At 34.5% G+C, this 22,887-nt stretch overlaps 1 protein-coding gene across 7 annotated transcripts in view; it reads left to right on the top strand.

The window, feature by feature from the left end:
* Positions 1–22,887, top strand: part of Mbd5 (methyl-CpG binding domain protein 5) — a 407,001-nt gene that overhangs the window by 132,629 nt on the left and 251,485 nt on the right. The window contains exon 1 of one of the 7 annotated variants that reach the window (XM_023561143.2): positions 8,328–11,874. The exons of the other annotated variants lie outside the window; for them this stretch is intronic. The gene's annotated coding sequence lies outside the window, so the exon portion shown is untranslated. Of the gene's footprint in view, positions 1–8,327; positions 11,875–22,887 lie in introns of those variants that run through there. 7 annotated transcript variants of the gene reach the window in all.

Genomic DNA, 22,887 nt, shown 5'->3' on the forward strand with positions numbered 1-22,887 from the left:
TCCTGCTATGCTTCAGAATTTGGTTATTAAATTTTAAAGTCGTTGGTGGAGTTTTGGGGTCATCCATATAGAGAATTGTCTTGGTTATTTTTTTTTTGTCATTACTGAGAGAAAATACCTGACACCCAAAATGAAGGAAGGAAAGGTTTATTTAGGTGACAGTTTATGTAGGTTTCGGTCCATAATCAGCTGACTCCAAGGAAGAGTGGCACATAGCAGAGGGCAGTAGTTCATGGCAGCAGAAAACAGCAAAAGCAATCAAGAGCAAGAAGAGAAACACAGAGAAAGGTCTTTCTGTCCCTTATATTGTATGTAAGCCATACCCACTTGGGTGTAGCACTCACATCCATAATCCCAGCATTGGACCATGAGTCATTCACCAACTCTAGAAGCCTGCCTCCGTGGCTGCATGAGGCTTTGGGGGGACATTTAGACACAAACCATAACAAGTATCATATCATTTGCAAACACTGGTAATTTAATATCTTTCTTTCCTGTCTTCATTTCTTTTATTTCTATGTCTTAACTAATTACTCTGGCTAATGTTTCCAAAACTGTATTGAACAAGAGTGGTGATAGTGGACATCTTTGTTTTGTTCCTGATTTTAGAGTGAAAAGTTTCATTTTTGAACATTATATTGGCTATTGGTTTGTCATAGATAGCTTTCATCAGATTGAGGTAAAGACCATGTACTCCAGTTTTCTGTAGTTTTTTTTATTATTAGGGATGAGCATTGGACTCCATCAAACACTTTATCTATATCTATTGAGATAGTATTGCATTTATTGATTTGTCTATGTTGAAGCATCCCTGCATCCCTGGAATGAATCCTACTTGGTAGTGGTGTATAATTTTCTTGATGACTTGCTATTTTCTGCTTGCCTATATGTTATTGAGGATTTTTGCATATGTGTTTCTTTAGGAGATTTGTCTGTAGTACTGTGTTTTGGTTGAATCCTTCTCAGTTTTGGTATCAGAATAGTGTGTGTTTCCAGGAATGAGTTTAAGGGTATTGTTTCCCTTTCAATTTCATTAAAAGAGGTTTAGGAGTAGTGCATTATATCTTTTCTACTAATAATTCACTGCTCTAAATTTCCTTATAAAACTGCTTTTACTTATCCCATAAGGTTTAGTATGTTGTACTGGCATTACCATTTAATTATAGAAACTGTCTAATTTCTTTAATTTTAGCTGTGATCCATTGGTTGTTTAGAGCAATGTTATTTAGTTTCCATATGTTTTTGTGGTTTTGCTTGCCATAGATTTCTAATTTTATTGAACTATGATCTGATAATATTCATAGGATAATTTCATTTCCTTTGCAGTTATTTAAGCATATTCTATGAGCTAGTATATAGTCTATTTTGAAGAAAGTCCCATGTGCAGCTGAGAAGAATTTGTATTCTGTTTTGGTGATGCAGAACACTATAGATACTCTTTTTCCACACTTGGGAAATTTTTTGCCATTACTTCTGTTACAAGATTTTTTTTTAATGCCCTTTCTGCTATCTTCTGATTTTTTATTGATTTCAGTCAATCTTATATTAGTCCTCTTTACATCATCTAGCAACTGTTAGATTGATTTTTCATGGTCCCTTGCTATTTTTAAGTAGTCTTTCATTTGATGATCACTAACCACAAACCTACCTTCTATGTTCCTTGTTCTGTCTTCACATTGGTGTATTCTAATGTGTAAAGTTTAAATAGAAATTTTAATCTCCTAGATGCCTGTTTTATGAAATCCAGTTCTTCCTTATATTGGGCATTATTGGTTTCATCTGTTTCCTAAGCTCCTCTATTTTTTTAATCTGTATTTACCTTAGATTCACTAATCATGTCCTTCATTCGGGTTAACATCTCTTTATTTATCTGTATAATCATTTCTGATTGGTTTTTCTTAGAATTTCATTCATCTGCTTTGTTAGTTCCCTTTCTACCATTTTAGAAAGTTCAGCTAGGTGGCTTTTGATTTCTTCCACCTCAGTCCCCCATGAATTTTCCTTGGGCAAGTTGGGGATCTGAGATTGCATCTAGCTTCTGTGTCTTCTCATTTTTGTGTTTTTTTAAAAATTTGTTTTGAAGATTGATCCTTGTAAATTCCTTATGATAGATAGCTTTATTACTAGTATCGAGACCTCCTTAGGAAATCACTACTTTTCAAGGATGTGTTCTAAGTGCAACTGGCTTTTGGCTTTTGAATCCATCCCAAGATCCTGCCTCTTCAATTTATTAGAGATGAGAAGTTGCTTTCTATTTTACTTAGCACCCACTTCAGTGGGACTGTGGTTTTTTTTTTTTTTATTAACCGTGGACAATCACAGTATTGCCCGATAGGGAAGAACAGCTGATCACAACTGTGTCACCGTGGCTAAAGTAGTACAGTCAGAAAAAAACATTAGTGACAAGCATGGTCCAGAAATGACAAACTGTTGTAACTGTTAATTTGCTGCCTTTAACCATAGGAACAAAATTTTATAGCTATATATAATATAAAACAAATAAAATTATATACAGTAAGTATTTCTTCAATATTGTGGTGTCACCCTCAGGGGAGAACACGTAAAAGGGATAAGACAAAAAGAAAAATAAACAAGAGAAAAAGACTAGAAGCAAGGCTGAAAGACAAAAGACAATCTCCTAAGCTTTGAGAAACAAAGTGAAGAAGCAATGAGGGAAAAAAAGGAAAACACAAAAACATGAACTAAACACAACCACAAAATAATAGTAATAATAATGTTCATAAACACAAAAATAATCAAGAAAAAAGCAAAGAGGAAAAAAGGGATAAGAGATTTCTCTGATTTCAAAGCTGTGATTATCTTCTAGGATCTGCAGTTTCATGGTAGTGTCCACCCGATTCAGAGCACTCTACTGTTTCTGTAGACAATGCCGAGATCCATTCTGGATTACTCTAGCAAGCTTGCAATAGGATTAAAGCAGGTTGCTAGTTAATTCCAGCAAACCTGCGGTAAAGAATTGGGTGTGGTGTCAATCCTGGTGTTTTCAACTCCACGGAAGTTCAAGCTGATTTTGAACTTTGGTAGAGGGGTTGCCACCTGAGTTGTTCAGCTTACTACTGGGTGTCTGTTACCCACCTGACACTGGGTCTCTGACCCTGGATATCTCTCGGTGAGTTGTGCCTCTCCCAGACACTAGGCACCCTGAGAAGAAGCTAACCCATCACTGCTCCAAATCTCCAATTCAACTGGCCCCTCCCTAAAAGTTGACAAGCACTCAACTGGAATTGTAGTTCACAGCATCTACTGCTCTGTTGCACTGGTGCAGTTCTCTGGAGTCACCTGTCCTCACTGTGTCTCTGTAGATTTAATCCTCCTTTCTCATGTTGAGAACTAGGAGTCAGGGAACAGGTACGGTTTTCTATCTCCTTTTCCTGCATGGAGTTCTGTCTCTTTATTTTCCTTGTGAGCTCCAGTTCTCTCTTCGGATCTTTCTTAGGTCCCAGGGGTGTACCTCCCTCCTTTTCTTCCCCAAGTTGTTAAAGTTCCTGGATTCAAATCTCACAGAGGCTGGTTTTCTGCCATTTCCCACTATCATCTTCCTGAAAGTCCCCTAAAATTTAAATATACAAAAATAGTATTGGGGTATTGAGTTGTGCCATGCTTTTAATTCTGTTTCTTCCTGGGGTTTTTGTTTTTGTTGTTGGTGGTGGTGGTTGGTTTTGATTTTTGAATCATGATCTCACTATGTAATTCAGACTGCTCTTGAACTATGTAGCTCAGGCTGACCTCGAACTCACAGTGAGCCTCCTGAGTGCTAGAATTACAGGATACAGTACCATACTTGGCCTTTTAACATTTTTTATGTTGGTACATTTTCCTTGCTTCTAATGTATAGTATCACATGGCCAACATTTTTTAACTATCCATTTTTCCTCAGAAAGTACAACCCAGATTGCTTCCAATGTTCTGTCACCACAAACAACACTGTAATAAGTACGCTTATACTTACCCTATCATGGGGCTTTGCAAGGATTTCTTTGGGACATATACGAAGATCAGCATCGCTGACTAACTGGATTAAGTTTATAGTTAATTTGACCGAGTCCTGTCAAATATGCCCTCAGAAATACTTCAGTCTGTATAGGCCCAGTAAACTCTTCATCCATGCTAGCCCTTCACATTAGCTGTCTCATACTTCCATTCTAATGTGTAATTATATATCTCATTTTGCAAATTTGGATTTCTTTGTATTACAAAATAGTCTGAGTATCTCTTCATATAGTTGTTGGCCTTTTTGCATCCCTCTGAAATTGCTTGTTTATATTCTTTATTTTTTTTTTTCAGTTTGAGAATGTGTACATTGATTGGTGTGTTTTACATGAATTTGTTATATGTGCTAGATACTAATTTCTAGTCTTTTACATTTGAAAAAACTGGGGCTGGGGATTTAGCTCAGCGGCATAAGTGCCTGCCTTGCAAGCAGGCAGTCGTGAGTTCGATCCCTGGTACCGGAAAAAAAAACAAAAAAAACATTTGAAAAAACTGTCTTTTAGTTCCGGTGGCATTTTACTATTATGTATGATGCTTTTAAAATAGACACACAGATCTCAAATATTTAATTAAAAATACTTTTATATAAATTTATGACATGCAAAAATGCTGGATAATTTTCAGAAATTGATCCAAATTCTAACATTGCTGTACTCTCTTGTTCTTAATATCTTTTGTAGATAGATAAATATATCATCACTCGCAAAGAACAAGTTCTGTTTTTATTCTTCCCATCCTTATACCTGAACTTTTTTCTTCTTTCTTTATCCTTTGACTAATGCCTTTGGAGCTGTATTAAAGAGCAGTAGTACAAGTAGAAATCAGGTATCCTCATCTTTTACCCTGTTTTAAACGAGATGCATCTAAAATTTCTCAAATATAACACTTACCAAAGATCTAGATGCATAACATTTATTAAATTAATACAGGTTCTTCAATTTCTAGCTTGCTATGTAGTCTTATTGAATACCTATTAAACTCAAATTCTTTTTACTTATATATATATATATATATATATGATAATCATATGATATTTATCCAGTGTTGTATTAATGTTATAAATTATATGAACAGAATGTATAATGTTAAATTACTTACGCATTCATGATATATTACATAGTTATCTTTTATTTTAAACACATGATTATGTTTGTTTAACAAATATTTTATTGGTCATTTAGGAATCTATATTCTTAAATGAGATACACTATGTTTTTTCATTTTCCTTGCTTGGTTTGATAATTAAGATTGAAGTAGCTTTACAAAATGAGATAGGACTAATTCTTTTCTGTTTTTTGCAATACTTTATAGGATAGAAATTTACTGTCTACTTAATGGTTGATAAAACGTAATTTTATCTGCTTCTGAGGATGTTGACAGACTTGACATCTTTGACTATATGTATCTTTAATGCTATCACTCTGTTGAGCTTGCCTTTTCTCCTTTCTTCCACTCCTTTTCTTAGAGTATTGACAATAGGCTGCATTACCAACAACACCCAACCCACACGAAGATATAGCCTAGACTTAATTTCCTTTGAGTCAGGAAAAACCTAGGTAATCTCAATGCCCAACTGAAACATGTAATAATCACTCCACAACCACCGTTTGGACTAACCAGGGATTTAATGTTCTAACCCTGTCTAAGGAGCTCTGATGCCCAGTGTTTTTTTGTTTATTCTCTCTCTTTCTCTCTGTCTCTGTCTGTCTGTCTGTCTGTCTCTCTGTCTCTCTCTCTCTGAGGCAGTACCTTGTAGTTCAGACTGACTTTGAACTCACTGTGTAACCTAGGTAAGCTCCTAAAGATCCTCCTCCCTCAGCCTCCTCAAAGCTGAGATTACAGCCTTGTACCACCCTGTCCAGCTCTGATCTACCCAGTATTGCTTCAGTTATACTCCCACGTTTGGATGCCAGTATGAATCCTCCCTCACAAAAGTACTGTGCTTCTCTTTAACTAGAAAAAGATTAGTAATGCCAAGAATTAACTTCCTTGTATCTCTTAAACCTTTTGCCATGCTTCTGGTTACATGTAAATATTTTGATAAAATGAAAAAGTAAGGCGTCATGTAAGGAAAGAGTGCTGGGAAAATATCAGCAATTATCTTGTCTAATATTCTTTTCAGTGTATACCAAATATAGTGAAGGCTAAACAAATTTTACTTTTATATCCAGACGTTTCTATTTGTTTTGTCTGTTTGAGATAGGGTTTAACCATGTAGTGCAGGCTGACCTGCAACTCATTTTGAGGCAAAGTTGGCCTCAAACTCAGTGATCCTCCTCCCTCAGCCTCTTGAGTGCTGGAATTACAGGCATATGCCACCACACCTGCTTATGTCCAGACTTTGAACATTGTAGAGCTATGCACAGTATTTTTCAGAATGAAATTAAAAGATCCATTGATAAAAAAGAATATCAAACATTTATAATTTTTATACATTTAAATGTGTTTCTACCATCTTAGATATTTTAGTTTTCCTCAAAAAAAACTTTCATACTAAAAGTTAGTATTTATATTCCCTCAAGATTCTTGTACATTCTAAATTCTATTTTGTGTCCTTCACCCTCTCTTACCCTATCGTGTTCCTATAATCTACTTTATCACATTTTCTATTTTCTTTTTCTGTTAGTTATTATAAAAGGCAACACAAATTTTCCCAAGATGTTTATCAGCATTACTTTATATTTAAAGAATACCTTCCATATTCTTTTCTGAATATATCATCAAACACTGTTTTCTGAGACCAATAAGCTTGAAAAAATATATATGTATATGTGTGTGTGTGTGTGTGTGTGTGTGTGTGTGTGTGTGTATATATATATATATATATATATATATATATATTATTCTCACTTTTCAGGAATACATAGCTCTATGTAAACTTTCTAGATTTTAACATTTTTCCTTCAACACTGAAAATCTATGCTTTTTAAAAACCTCTTCCTCCTCATTATTTCTTTAAATAATTTCTCCCTTCTATTATTTACTTTTCTGTCTCCAATTATTCATATGTTAACAATACCTATGCCTTAGCTTGTCTATTTTCTATTTCTTTATTCTTTCCTTAGTCTCAAAACTTTCCTCATTGATTGATTTTTGAATTCATTAATTTAGTTCTCCTTTTAATTAATTATTTAGCCAATCTATACTTCAACTGTGTTTTCACATCTAATATTTCTGCCTCTTTTATTTTCTTATTCTATTACATGTTGCTAATATCTTCCCTTATCTTTCTTAGTACATTGGGAAGCCTAATTTTAAATTCTTGAGTCATCAGATATGATGTATGCTTCTCTTAGAATCTGTTTGCCAGTATGTTTTTTCTTTAAAAATAGCTATATTCCTTAAATATCTTGCTATTTGATATTTCAACCTGTAGGACATTTTTCCAATGAGGATATTGGCTTGTCTAGCATGATATATCATGAAGAGCCAACATCTAGTCTGTGTCCTTTTCTATGAGCTCAGAGAGTGGAATGTTGATAAAAGAACACCATGTCACCTATGAAATTACAGTTAATTTATCAGCTCAACAAAGTGATACCTCAAATCTGTCTTTCACTGTCTAATCTCCAAGTTTAGCTGATGATTTTAACTTAGCAGCTATATGGTTTGATGTGAAAGGAAAAATCAGTGTCTAAGTTTAGTTAGTCCTTGCCTGTTTTCTTCAACTCTTTGTAAACATTCTGGTTATTCCTAAGGTTATTTGTACAGCAATCTGAGTCCCTATAGATGAGAGACAGTTTTTGCTTAGATCAGAGGCAAGCTGTTTTGTGCTCCCAAGGCCTTGGAGAGCTGCCTCCTGCTCTGGACTCCCAATTTTCAGTGCCCGAAACACCTGACAAGCACTCTTAACCAGTTAAAAATAGTCCTCTCCACTACTCATCCACCTTTCTTGGAAATTTTAGGGTTTACTTTTTTTTTTTCTTTTTTTCTTTTTTCTGGTACCGGGAATTGAACTCACGACTGCCTGCTTGCAGGGCAGGTGCTTATGCCGCTGAGCTAAATCCCCAGCCCCAGGGTTTACTTTTGACTTTTTCTCTGTATAGTTCATATTTGAGTTGGTATTGCAGAAGCACCCACCAAAATCTTAATATAATCACTTCAGATAAAACTAGAGCAATGAATCTATAAACAGATATACCTAGAAATCATATTTCTATAAATTTCTTCTATATGTATTTTCTAGACTTAATTATGCTGTTGAACAATAAATGCCCAACACTGACAGTTATTTCATAAATTGATATTCATAGTGTAGACTATTCTGAATACTAGATGACTTTTTAAATTGATGCCTATATATATAAGAACCAAAATAAAGCTTATCTTTTAGTATAAAATGATAGATGAATTTGTTTTTGCTTTTCTTATTGCAGCTTTCTAAATTTGTGTAATATGTGCATGTTTGCTTTGTACTCCAAACTTATGAACAGACTAGTAATATATATTTGCAGCTGGAATATAGGTATATAGGAGTGCCAAACCTATATTTTTCTTTTCTTTTGTTTTGGTCTTGTATATTTTTTTTGGCAGGTGGAGGGGCCAGTTTACCAGGAACAGAAACACACGACCTTGCACTTACTGGGCAGGTGCTGTGCTAATTTTAATTTTTAACTGAAACTCTGAAATCAAGGCTGAAAAAGAAAAAATACTGGTTTATATAGTTTTCATTGTACTGTCAAAATAAGAAACTAGTTCATTTGAATGTCCAGACTTTATAAGAGATGTGAGGATTAGTGGATTTCACAGTAGGTCATGCTATTTATTTGAAGGCTTTCCAAGCATCTTATATGGAAAAATATTTTATTGTTTGATCTCACTTTATTTTCATGTTTTTTCTTAAATCTTTAAAAATATGTAATATGTATTAGCTATATTAGAATATTTTCTAATTATTCCTGTCATTTGTTGGTCTATTTCTATATTTTTCTATTCTCTTCGTTTCTGGTTACATTTTCTTAGTGTTTTACTTGTCTTACAATTATTGACTAGATGAACTTGCAGGATCCCTTTGTGAGGCTACTTAGTATTAGCTTTACATTGTTATTAAAGTACTTTCCAAACTGTATTTAGTTCTTCATCACCTTATCTCCATCATTAATATCTACATGAGAAAGGTTTGAATATATTGCATACTTATTAAAGATTAGTACTCAATTAGTGTTGGGTACCCACTTCAGGTATGTGTCATTAGCAAATAAAATGAACCAAGACATATGCTACCTGAATAAGGTATCCTCATATGTACGATACACCAAATCTTAGGATCCAGAAAGGATGATTAGAGCTGGCAGTTAGATCATGTTAGGTCCTGTACAATAGAAGAGTGATAGTTAGCATGAAGAATAAGGAAAAAGAAACAAAATAGAAGTAGTCACATTGCTTCAATAGGACTTGTCAACAAGAAAATAGGGGGAACAATATAGCAGAAAAGTTTTTCATGATCCAGAATATTATCAAAATAAAATCATCAAAAGTTGAAGAGAAACCAAGACAGTTATGAACAACATCCATCAGACGTTGTTAGACAGCATATTTTGCTATTGTGATTTGGAGCAGGTCAGTTACCACTAGTTTTCTACCAAAATGAGAACAAAATAAGCAGCTAGATAAGAGCATAACTAAATGAGAAATTTAACAAAGCCTTCATAATACCCAATATCTACTCAAGTGATGAAGCCTATGCTACATGAGATGCCACGTTAGTGTATGATTATGTTTTCAGACAACTCAACTTGGTAGTCTTTAAGCTGCCACACCTGCCACCAAGAAGCAATCTAATCCTAATGAACTCTCTAGTTATTTGTTATATAGAAACAATTAATTGGGACAAAAAAAGGTTTTTGTTTTCATGTTAATTTGGAAGACATCTGGATAAAGAACAGCAAGAGGAGTGCTACTATAAAGTTTATAATGCTGGCCAGGAAGATACTAGAATATGCGCTTTTCATAGAGCATCTTATATGTCTGTGTTCCATAGAATACATCCTGGAGAATTGTTTTACATAGTCATTTTTAAAAGCCACATATTTAGCAGAGCATGGTGACAGCCGCTTTTAATTCCATCACTCAGGTGGTTGAAGCAGAATCATCATAAGTAAGAGGCTGGCTTGGTAGTGACTTCGAGACCAGCTTGGACTACACAGCCAGACCTTTTTCAAAACAAAACAAAACACCATATATTCTATTCAAACCATCATGATTTTGTTCTTTTTTTTTTTATTAAGGAGAGAAAGAAAAATAAAGCAGAAATAGGATACAATTTATACAGAATTTCAGAAAAAACAAACAATAGGAAATCACTAGTTAATAGATTACATATTGTTATCTTAGAAATAGTTGTTGAAGTTACAGGATTAAAGCATACAAAGTAGACATTCAAACAGTGAGACTGGAAACAGTTTTGTTCAATGATCCAACAAAACTCAGTAATATGGTTATCTATCTTATACACTTAAATATATATGCAGTTATATTCTTTAGAGCACTTTCTTTTCCTTTCTTTTGTACAATGACAATTACACATTTTAGGTTTTATTACTCCCACAGTTCTTATTACTTTTTTTTTTGAAGAAAGTAAAACCAAATGTGACATACAGAACAGAGACAGTCAAATCAAAAGGATGAACATAATAGATAATGTAAAAACAAAATACTAGGTGATCAACAATGGTTACCATACTGCCTCTTGCTATCTTAAAAAGAATTGCCTATATCATCAGTTATAAAATTGAACAAAACAGTAAAGAATAAAACCAAAACATTGGAGACATTACAGAGCTTTAAAAGAAGATAGTAGTCAACCGGAATGGGCATCATTATGAATCTTATTGTCTTTACAGTTGTTGCCTATACTTTCGAACTTGGTACTATCAAGCAAAGCAGAATAGAGGAAATTCAGTCAAAGCAAGATGGTGAGGGCTATACAGGGTTTCAAATCAAGTTAATAGGAAATCAAAGTGGGTTACTATAATAATATATCCTGCTTTTTTTATTTTTCCCCTAATTAAAAAGAAAAAAAAATAAAAAAGTAAATAATTTAAAAAAGGAGATTGAGATAAAAGAGGGCATAACAACAAAACAGCGCAGATCAAAGCATAACCATTTAAGCAAAATAGTGTTTCACCACAAGACATCCTGACATAAAAGTAGTTACCATAATGTCTCTTTACTTAAAATCTTTAAGTATAACTTCGTATACTGTAGCACCAAACATATCAAGACAATGTAAAATCACTCAAGAGAATGACAGTATTACAGGGTATTTAGAACCAACTATCAGAAAATGAACAATGGTTTCTGTATAATCTCCTTGTCTATAAAAGTTTTTGCTTATATTATCACATATAATAAAATCCAATAAGATACAACCTGTTAAGACTGATGGAGACAGAAGAATAAAAGCTTGATGGGACTTCAAAACAAGATGATATTAAATCAGCACTAGCTATTATGATGTCTTGTTTTCTCCAAAATAGCTGTTCCTACCATCCAATCTTCTCTGCCTCATTTCTGTTGAGCTCTTTTTCTGTGTTTGTTGTCAGTTTGTCTTCATTTCACTTTCTGCTCCATTCATTGTAGCCTCTCTGCCACTGTTTCTGAAGTCTTTGTATTTTCCTTTTTTAGAATATCCTGCAGTATTATTCTCTGTAGAGTTGAATTGGTGTTTGCAAATTCCTCTAGTTCCTCTTTATCCTGAAAGCACCTTGTTTTTCCATCAATTTCTAGGGACAGTTGTGCAGGATATATCAATCTTGGCTGGAGGTTGTTATCTTTCAAGGCTTGAATTATTTTCCCCCACGTTCTTCGTGATTTGATGGTTTGTGCCGAGAAGTCTGCTGTAATTCTGATGGGTGTTCCCTTGTAAGTGATCTGTTTCTTGTCTCTGACAGCTTTTAGTATTCTGTTCTTATATTGGATTTCTGGAATTTTGATTATTATATGCCTGGGTGTAGCTCTGTTTGGGTTGTAGGTGGCTGGGGTCCTGTATGCCTCATATATCTGAGTATCTTTACCTTTTGCTAAATTAGGGAAATTCTCTTGGATTATTTCTATGAATAGCTTTTGTAATCCATTTGTTTGTGTCCCTATTTCTTCTTTTATGTTCTTAATTCTTAGGTTGTAGATCCTCTTATCATCTTCTAGTCTTTGTATTATTGCTGTTTGTTTTCTTGTTATTTTTAAGAAGTTTTTCATTTTATGCTCCCATATTACAAGTCTGCCCTCCAATTCAGATAATGTATCCTTAGTTTCTTTCAAACTGTTATGCCAGCTTTGATAGAGTTTTTAGTTTCCTGGTAATCTCTTTGAACCTGCTTCATGTATTCTATGTTTTCTCTATTTTCACCATTGAACAATTCTCTCCTTTCTTTCTCTTCTTCCATTCCACCATCTGTTTTTTCTTGGGTGGTGCTTAGCATTTCTTTAACTATTCTACTTATCTCTTGCTTTATTTCATTAAATACTTCATTTTTAAACTTGTCTATGAGGCTCTGGAGTTAACGCTTTATGTCTATTGGTGCTGTGTTTGATATTGCATGTTTTCTGTCTTCTTTTGTGTTTCCCTTTCCTGAATCAGTGTTCTCAGGATTGGGGACTGAGGACCCTTTCTTGTTCCTTCCTCTTCCCATACTTTTTGTTCCTTCCATACAAGCGAGTGTAGGAGGCCCAATTTTTGTCTCTTTTTTCGGTTATAGTTTGTTTGAATTGTGCCAGCTAGGTGTTCCCGCCCACTGCAATGTAATAGGGAGACACAGACCTGGGCAGCCTCTGCTGGGCCCACCCCTCCAGGTTAACCTACCAAAGGCTTCACTGCTAGGGTGCACCTCCAGGCTCTGGGACCTGTGTTGGACTTGCCTACTAGGTCTAAGTCAGTGGTGTCAGGCAGGCCAGGCTCTCCCCGCCAATCTGTGGAGAGGGAATATGTGACTGATGTCACTGCAGTGTCCCGTTCCGGCAAGTCTGCCCAGGCCCAGTATGTTCTTTGCTGGAGCCTCCTACTCTATGAAAGGGTCCCTGTTCCCCTCACTCACCGCAAGTCGATATAGGGCTCCCTGCTAGTCCTGCTCTCAACTCCATTCGCAGATTCCCGCTCTCAGAGCTTTCGCGTGTCTCTCTCCCTGCCCTGCAGATTTGGACGCAGCAGCGGCAGCAGGAAATTCAAATCGCGGCTTCCAGTGGCGTGGGTTCTAGCTTCCACGCTGAGATTTTATCTGTTCCTATTATAGCACCAGGTTTCGATTTCCAGTTGGTTTCTCTTAGCCTAGTTCATTCCTGGGTCAGCAGGGTGTATTTCCCCTTGCTTAGGACTCCTCGTACCGCAGCATTTCTGGATTCTAAGTGGGGTATCTCAGAGAGCCTCGGTACCTGCTGCTATCTATCTGCCATGTTCTTCCGGAAGTCTGATTTTGTTCATTTTTCTGTGCTTGGACAGTTAGGGTATATGTTTCTTCTGCCCGCCCCCACCTTTAATTATTTCTTCAGACTCTATTCTTTTGAATAGAATTACAGTACCAGAGCATGTAAAATTTTTAATAACTTACTCCACTAATTTCTAAAAACTTTAAATATTTAACATTATCATAAATATTATAGATTGTCTTCATTTCTTTAAAGCCTTGATGAATACTGTTTTCTTTTTTCTAAACTGTAAAAATTTTGCATTGAATTTTAAAAATTTCTTTCAAGATTTAATTTAGTCTTTTTAATGGCCTTTGTTTGGGATTGTGTATGAGTGTTAGTGTGTGTGTTATTTTGCACGTTTTTATTAATATACACGTCTGGATTTTCGTGTTCTGAAGACAAATCAACATATGTTATATACATATACCAATCTCCCAAAACAAGTATAATTATGGTATATTACAAACAGACAAATTTAAAAGAGAAAACTTTTTGAGACATGATACTGCAATGTAGTCCAGGCTGACTTTGAATTCACAGTGATTCTTATGCTTCAACCTCCAGACTACTGGGATAACAAGCAAGCACCACCATGTCCAGCTAAATTTTTTTTTTTTTTTTTAGTGGTACTGGGGATCGAACTCACCTTGTGCTTGCCAGGCAGGCACTTAATGTCACTGAGCTAAATCCCTGACCCTCAAATTATTTTTCTTAAAAATAAAAAAAGAATACTACAACTTAATACTTACCTTTGTCTCTGTGTTTCTTAGGCACAGTATCTCTGTGCTTAAGTTTCCTCAGTAAAATAGTATTACAAAGATTATCTCCTATCAAGTTGTTGCAAGTAGGGAATAATGCATATAAAACATTTGATTTTATACAGTATAAACATTTTTAAACACTGAGAATGTTTAGTAAATCGAGGTTTTTCTCACACAAATTAACTGTTATGATTCTGTATGTGTATTAAGTTCCTCATAAAGTTATATATATAAATTTTAATTTTCTTACTGACATTTTCCTTTTTATTTGTTGGTTTCTTTGTTTAAAATTTATAAATTTTTAAAACATAGTTTTTTTTTCATTACATTACCTTCCAGCTTCTATGATTATATTAATTCTTTCAAGAAAGCATCATGCTGTCAACTATATTAAATGGAGGGGCAATAATTTTAACAACATTTTGGGGTTTTTTTTGGTTTGTTTTGTTTTTAATTTTTTATTTAAATATAAAAAGAAAAGAAAAAACAGTATAAGGTTACAAGTAATACAGAATTACAAAAAAAATGGTAAGAAATCACTAGCTAATAGATTACATATTTTCATTTTAGAAATAGTTGTTGAAGTTACAGGATTAAAGCATACAAAGTAGACATTTTCAAACAGTGAGACTGTAAACAGTTGTGTTCAATGATCCAACAAAAACTCAGTAATATGGTTATCTATCTTAACACACCTAACCACACTTGCAGTTGTATCTGTTAACAACATTTTGACTTTCTGCCATAACTCTAATCTGAAATACTGGTAATAGATCTATATCAATTACGATTCTCCAAATGAAGTGCATGTGTGTGTGTGTATACATATACAGATATTTTAGAGCTTGACTTTTCAAGTTATAATTGTGTGGCTAGCAAGTAAATATGTAGGACAGTCTAGCAAGCTGGAAACTCTTGATAAGGATGGGTACTACCATCTGGAAACAAAATTTCTTCTTTAAGGAAATCTTATCTAGCTTCTTAAAATTTTTAAGTAACTGTATTGAGGCTCATGCAGATTGTGGAGCAATCTATTTTACTTAAATCAACTGATTATACTGTAACCTGATTCATTTTTTAAAAAAGGAAAAAATATTTTATATAAGAAATAAATAAAAAGAAAAGAAGAGCCAGGCATGGTGGTGCACACGTGTAATCCCAGTGCTCAGGAGGCAGAGGCAGGAGGATTACAGTGAGTTCAAAGCCAGTCTGGGGTGCATAGTGAGGTTGAGGGGAGCCTGGCCTACACAGTGAAGTACTATCTTAGAAAACCAAGAATAAATAAATAAACAAATAAATAAATTGAAGAACAACAAAACAAAAATTAAAGGCCTGCCACAGCAACACCCAGATTTGTAATTGGGAATTTAAGCAACCATCACAAAGTCAAATAATGTGGCATGCTTTTGGTAATATATTTTATATTAATACATTTCAGTATAATTTCATACCTTTGCATCCTTAAAAAATAAAGATATAAATAGATTAAAAAATAAAACAAATAGCAACAACCCCACCCCCCAAAAAAGAAAAAAAAATAAGAACTGGGGTTATAGCTTAGTGAAAGAGTACTTGCCTAAGGTGTACCAGTCTTAGAATCATTCCCAGCAACAGTGAAAGAATTAAAAAATAAAAATTATATCTTAAATTGTATCTCTTCTTTAATTTTCTGTTTTTTCCATAGCACTAAAAGTTTCTAAGGTATTATATAATCTACGTACCTATCATCCGCCTCTTCCAGAAGCTAAGTAATGGAGACATGTTTTTTTGTAATTTAGTAGAGATACCTTCTCAGAACATTGTGCATGTAAAATCTCACTAGTTATGAAAATGTAACATTTAAAGCAAGTATAAATCACACAAATTTTTTTTTCCAAACAGAAACATGATCTCATTTTACTACAGAAGAAAAGACTTTATACATGTACTGAGCAATGTTCTAAAAATACTTCACAAATCATTGGGGAAAACTTTAAAATCAGTAACTTCTAAAGAAGCTCTTCCTATCTAAATAATTTTCTATTTTATGCTCCTTTTCACCTATGGAGACATTTTTAAAAGCTGTTCTAAAAACTCAGCATTGAAAACATCATTCCTTTATTTGTTCCTTCATTTAAAATATATCCATATACCAATTATTAGCGAGAAATTGTTCTGGGTACAGTCATACGTTTACCACCTTATTGCAACAACAAAACTGAACAGTCAAATAATTACATAATGTAATTGCAAAAGTGACATGTTCTGAAAAACATAAAACTATGCCATACTGTATTACCTTTTTTGTTGCTGACACTTTATACTCAACACTGACAATTCAAAAGAGGGAGAGTTTATTTTGGCTTCTGGTTTCAGAGAATTCATTTCCTGATCATTGGATTCCAAGGCAGGAATGTGGTAGAAAGACTTGTCAGAGTTCATAGTAGTCCAGGAAGCAGAACAGGGGAACTGGGCCAGACACGAAAAAGCAGGAGGCCAGAAACAGTGTGACAAAGTCACAATTCAGCAACCTCCCAGACACACCTAGAAATGTGATTTGCTAACCTCCTACATGACTCTCAAGTCAATCCAGTTGGCAGTTATGCTCACCTGTCACATATGATGAGTTAGTAGCTGAGGGAGATGAAAAATGAAAATTCTGTTTTAGATAGGAAGGTTAAGGAAGACTTTCCTGAGAAAATTATATTTAAGCAGAAATCTCTTGATTCATGAAAGTAATGATCTTTGTAGAAAAAGACAGGCTCAGGCAACAAAATGAAAAGGCTGCTGAGTTAGCAAAATCTAATATTTTATTAGAAACAGCTCAAAGTCTAGTGTGATAGTATGGAGAAAGTGAGAGACACAAACAGTTGGAAGTTAAGCTGCAGAGAAGCAAGGGAAAGACATGTACAGGTCTTACAGATCATGTTATGAAATTTGATTTTAATTTCAACTGTGAAGAAAAGTTATTGTTGAGTTTTATGCATGAGGTTCATGTGATTTGCAAACTTTAAAACATCTTTGAAACACACGGTTGATTTCTTTAAGATATTTATGCTGAATAACAATTTGGTTAAAAATCAATTGTTTAAAAGCAATAAAATGATATGTTGATCATTTTTTACTGTAGCAATTTTTAGGTAATAAGGAAAATCCAAAGGTCAAACTAAAAGATATTTGAAAATTCTAGGAATTAATATTAGGTAGATAAGACAATATGTTAATTTTCTTAATACACAAAGAATAAGAAAGCTAGTGGTAGCAGATGAGGTTAGAAATATTATGTCCCTCTGTGAGATTTTATTTATTTCCTTGTTTGTTTGTTTTAGCTGAGGAGTGACAAAATCTTAAATTTTAAAAGAGATGAGCAGTATAACAAACAGAATGGTGAGGAGCAAGAGTAAATATTATGAGATAATTTGGAGATAATGTTTCCATAGACCAGAAAGGTGGCAAAACCAATGAAAAGCAGTACTTTGAATGTAGTAGAAAGATAGGCCAACTGGATTCTTTACAGACTGAGAAGTATAAGGGAACATACTCAAGGAGAAGGAGGAATGAAAACTTTATCTAGGAAAATGAGAAATTCAGTGCACATGGGAAGTGTACTGTGAATGCCTGGCAGCACGAATTTGAGTTCTTCATAAATTTAAAAATAAAACCAATCATTATGGTTTTTGAGTTTTCTCCTACATTATTTAGGCCTTGCAAAACTGAAGAGATCTATTACATACTGTTGGAAAGGTATCTTTATTAAATAAAAGAGCTAAACACATTATATAGAGCGATAATATTCCCATTTGAGTAAGTTAAGAAGATGATATATCTTTGCATATATATATATATATATATATATATATATATACATACACACACAACTATAAAATTTAGGTGTGTTTTTTCCAAAGCTATATTATACCATAATTTTCCACTTCCATCCTAGGCTGTAAGTGTGCAGGCATTCAGTGATTCTGGACAGACTATGCTTGTTTTCATTATATTGGCAGCTGGCAAACATAGCATATAGCTCAATTACAAAACTGAGATGACATGTATGTAAAGATGACTTTTAAAATACTATATTTCTGTGTGTTTGTTTTTTAATTAAACTTACATTGTATCTAGTCTTTGAAATTAAGCACACTACTTATTTTTGAATATGGCATAATATATAGCATTACTTGCATAAATTGTGTTTCTAAACAGTTAATATACATAAAGAGCTTTAAAATTTTAGTATATGAGAACTTTATGAAACCAATGAACACTAATAAAATATCAGAACAGTCAGATTGATAATCAGCCAAATTGAACATCTAGTAAGCAAAGCTAGTAATAGAAGATATCAGAAATGAAAAAAAAAGTTGGAACTGAAATCAGCAACATATTAAAGAACTAATCAAACACATGTGAAAGATGTAAATATTGAATGAGCAATAATCAAAGGCAAAGTGTACATCTGAATGAGATCCTTCTGAAGGCAAGATACTATAAACAAATAAGACACTGTGAATGAGCAAACATGAAATTTTACTTCATTCAGTACCTAAATTCTCTTGAGCAGCTTACAGAAAATTGCACAAATCTAGAAACAAATACACAATGAAACTTTTCACTAGTGAGTGCTAAATTACTACCTATTTGTACTGAGAAACCAATGGATACATTCATTCCTATTACTGGGCTCCTTGAATATGATGACATAAACAAGATTGTGCTTCATTAACCATAAAATGTGTGAAATTAACAAATATAAAATTACAACTTTCATGTATGTATTATAATGTATATTACATATATGTACAATGTGTATGTGTGTAATTACATGTAATATATTGTGTTTGGGGAGTAGAATTAACAAATATAAAATTACAACTTTTATGTAATATATTATAATGTATATTATATATACGTACAATGTGTATGTATGTAATTACATGTAATATATTGTGTTTGGGGAGTAGAATTAGTAAATATCTGTAGAGGCAAATCTGAGAGGCAAAAAGATCTAAAATCAAGAACTTCTTTTTCCATCAACTCATTTACTGGCAAAAACTAACCCAGACATATTAAGGGACCCACTTAATATAATTATTAATATAAAATCTCTCACTGGAGTTTCACAATGAACCAACACCAATGCCCACTGAACCTAGGAGGTCCTAGTAAGTTTTTGACCCACACGCAACTGATTTTGCTAACCACTGAGCAAAATCCATTAATAATACACCCCACCTGCAGTTCATAAGTTCTCCACAGCACAGAGCAAAAGAATTGACAGTCAACAGATAACCTGATCAAAGAAGAGACCAATGCCTAGGACAAGAGTATTTTAGTTACTTCTGTCTCATTGCTGGCCAAAACACCTGACACCAAAAATGAAGGAAGGAAAGGTTTATTTAGCTCATTGTGGAGGTGTTAGTCCATAATCAGCTGGTTCCAAGGCAAGGTGGTATGGCACTGAGGCAACACTTCAAGGTAGCAGCCAGAGCAAAAAGGAACAAGCCTTCCCCCCTCCCCTTACATTGTACACACACAACCCTTGCCCCTCACTTCCAGGACTGGTGTAGCACTCACAAAAATCTCTGTGCCCTTCTCTTGTACAGGATGAGGATATTTACAAACTAAGGATCCTGGCTCCCTGCTGAGTCAGTTAAACTTCTAAACTCCTCAAGTTGACACAAAGTATCGATCATAACATTCTACCCTTTGCCAAATTGGCAACCAGACAAATTTCTTTAAACCAACCTCCAGATACAAAGGTGTGCTTATTCTTAACATTTTGAAGCTTAAACATTATAATATAGTTTAGCAATCCTTAAGAACCAGCACTGTCTATCAAAATTATATTACACTAGAAACATAACATTTTGTCCTTGGACTCCAGAGACACATGTACATCCCTTTATGTAAAAGGCAGTTAGTCCATCTGCAAGAGTTGCCAAAATCCTAAAAGTTTCAGCTTTGCTGAATAGTTTAAGCCCTGCAGTTGCATATCCAGCATCTGAAGAAATCTGTGGCAAATTGTGAGCTCCAAAGGGCTTGTGTGGTTCTACCCCTGTGGCATTTCTGGTTGTTACAGATCCTTCGGCTTTTCCCTTAGGCTGGTTTTGCTCCCTTCTTGCAGCTTACCTTAGATCATCCACGTTCCTGTCTTTTCAAAACTGCTGGGATCTCCACTGCATCTTTGGCTTCACACAGCTTCACACACTGCCTTCTCAGGGACATACTGCCTGGCCTCCCAAGCCTTCTGATATCTGATATCAAGTGAGAGCCATTTTAACCTCAGAAGTTGTGCAACATGCACCTAAAAACAGTGGCATGTGGATAATGCTGAAGTCTGCTGCCAGTTGGAGCTGTAGGCAGGCTTTCTTCTGTGTGGGCTGTAAGGGTTGAGTGCCCAGGTCACTGAGCACTCTGAACTTGATTTTGAGAAGCAGATTCTTTATTTCACTGCCATTCTGGAACCTGGTGCAGCTGCCACCACCATTCTAGAACATGGTTCTCTGTGGCATTCTTCTCTTTGCAGTTTTAAGGCTACAAAGTGTGGCGACCTGCTGCTTCTTCTTGTGATACCTACCTGCCATCTTTTTAATTTTATTTTATTTTATTTTATTTTATTTTATTTGTTCATTCTCAGCAATCAAATTCTCAGCTCTGTTTTTACAGTTCACAACTTTACGGGAGCTTCCTTTCTGGCCAAACTCACAACCTTTTAAATCATCCTACTGGGCTATTTGCTCTTGCTTTACAACATAAATGTGGCAAAAAGCCTCCAAGAATAGCCAGGCCACCACCTCAACATTAGACTACCTTGAAATTTCTTTTGCCAGAATAGTTAGTCCACTGCCTTTAATCTCCATCTGAGGCAAAATCTCTGCAGCAAAATGTAGATAAACTTTCTGCCAAACCGTAACACACATTGTGTGGAATCCAACAACCAATCCAGTCCTTCTTTCCAGCAGAAACCTCCCAAGCTGGTCTCTACTGGCAGGATTTCTCAGATTCAGTGGGTATAATGATCAGAAGGGATAGTGTGAAGAAGGCATTAGTAAAATGATATGCTTGAGCTATGATATTGCTGGCAACATCCATCGAAAATCATTGCTCTGAATTACTATAAATCAATAGAAGGGTGAAGACCAGATATCTTCACTAAAATTAGATACCTCTTTGTTTTGGTAAAGGACTTTTCATGAGTAATTCCTATGCCTTTTCAATATCCATTTGGCATTTCTTGCCATTATTGTTGCTGAATTTTAGTAACCTAGACAAGGAAACATAGTAGTGGCTGGCAGCTGGTTTTTTCTACCAATACCTCGATTACCTTTGAGTTTATAAACAACACTGCCCTCTTGAAGAATGGGGCACTGGGCAGAAGAATTTGCAAACCCTAGCAGAAAGAAAGAGAAAGAAAGAAAGAGAGAGAGAGAGAGAGAGAGAGAGAGAGAGAGAGAGAGAGAAAGAGAGAAAAAGAGATGGCTCCAAAAATTCTCAACTCCCGAAAATCATCGTAGAGGAAATTGAAGGAGAGGAAATCAAAAGCTGCAGGGCTGATTAGATCTAAAAGGTTACCAATAGAGGCAAACCAGTTCTATAAGTTACTTGATGAATTTAAAGAAAATAGAACTGATCATATAATGACTGTTATGAAACACATGATCAGTAAATCTGAAGACACTCATAAAAACCTGGTGGAGCTAAAAAATAACATGAAAAACCTGAATGCCCAACATAAAAAAGAATGTGTATTCATAAGAAAGCTCCAAACAAATCCCGGAAATTAAAAATATAATTCAATGTATGGATAGTAGAAGTGACTAATATAAAGTATTAGACCTAGAGAATAAGACTCTGGTCCATTATCAGTTAATGAGAACTGTCTTTAAAACAACAAGGGAACATTGAAAAAGGGACCCAACAACTCTTAGATGATTCAAAGAGGACTAATATAAGAATTAAAATTAGTGAAAAATCAGAAAACAAAGCAAAAGACTTTTTTTAAAAGCACATTATTTACACGAGTAATAGGAAGCAACTTTCCAGATGTGGAAAAAAAATTAACTTACAGATACATGAAGCATATAGAAACCCTTAATAGCCATGACCATTAAAAAAAAACCACTCTTCTCTGTATTATAATTAAATATAAGAAATGAAACAGTAACAAAATCTTAAAGGCTGTTAGAGAAAAGCAACAAATCACTAGAATGGTAAACCCATTAGAATTACAACAGATTTCTCAATGTGAACCCTAAAGGCAAGGAGAAAATAGATGATGCTTCAAGTTCTTTTCTTAAGTAAACAACTTCCAGTGCCCTGCAAAATTATCTTCAGAATTGATGAAGAAGTAAGATACAGTAATAGGTTGGTTCATGAAAGCTGCTTTTCATGAATAATTTAATTCACAAACAGTTTGGCAAAGTCTTGCTTTTTTTAGTGAACTGGGTCTGGTGATGAGTATGACTGTGACCAACTTCCCCTCACAAACATAAATGCAACCAACTTCCCTGGCACAATAGGTGAAATTAATTTTGTAAACTGAGGTACAGTGGTAAAAGCTAAAAAAATTCATGTCTCCCAAACCAACACTCCAAAACTTCTCAAGGATGTCCTGGCAGGATACAATGAACCTAATAGTAGCAAAATGAATATATTTGGTAGGGCTAGCAATTAAGTATAGTTGTACCTCGGTTCATGAACTCAATTGTCTCCATAATTCTGGCCACAAACC

This window comes from Cavia porcellus, unplaced genomic scaffold (assembly GCF_034190915.1).
Source record: "Cavia porcellus strain 051 isolate PalLab524CR breed Dunkin Hartley unplaced genomic scaffold, mCavPor4.1 scaffold_12, whole genome shotgun sequence".
In the NCBI taxonomy this organism is placed as follows: Eukaryota; Metazoa; Chordata; class Mammalia; order Rodentia; family Caviidae; genus Cavia; species Cavia porcellus.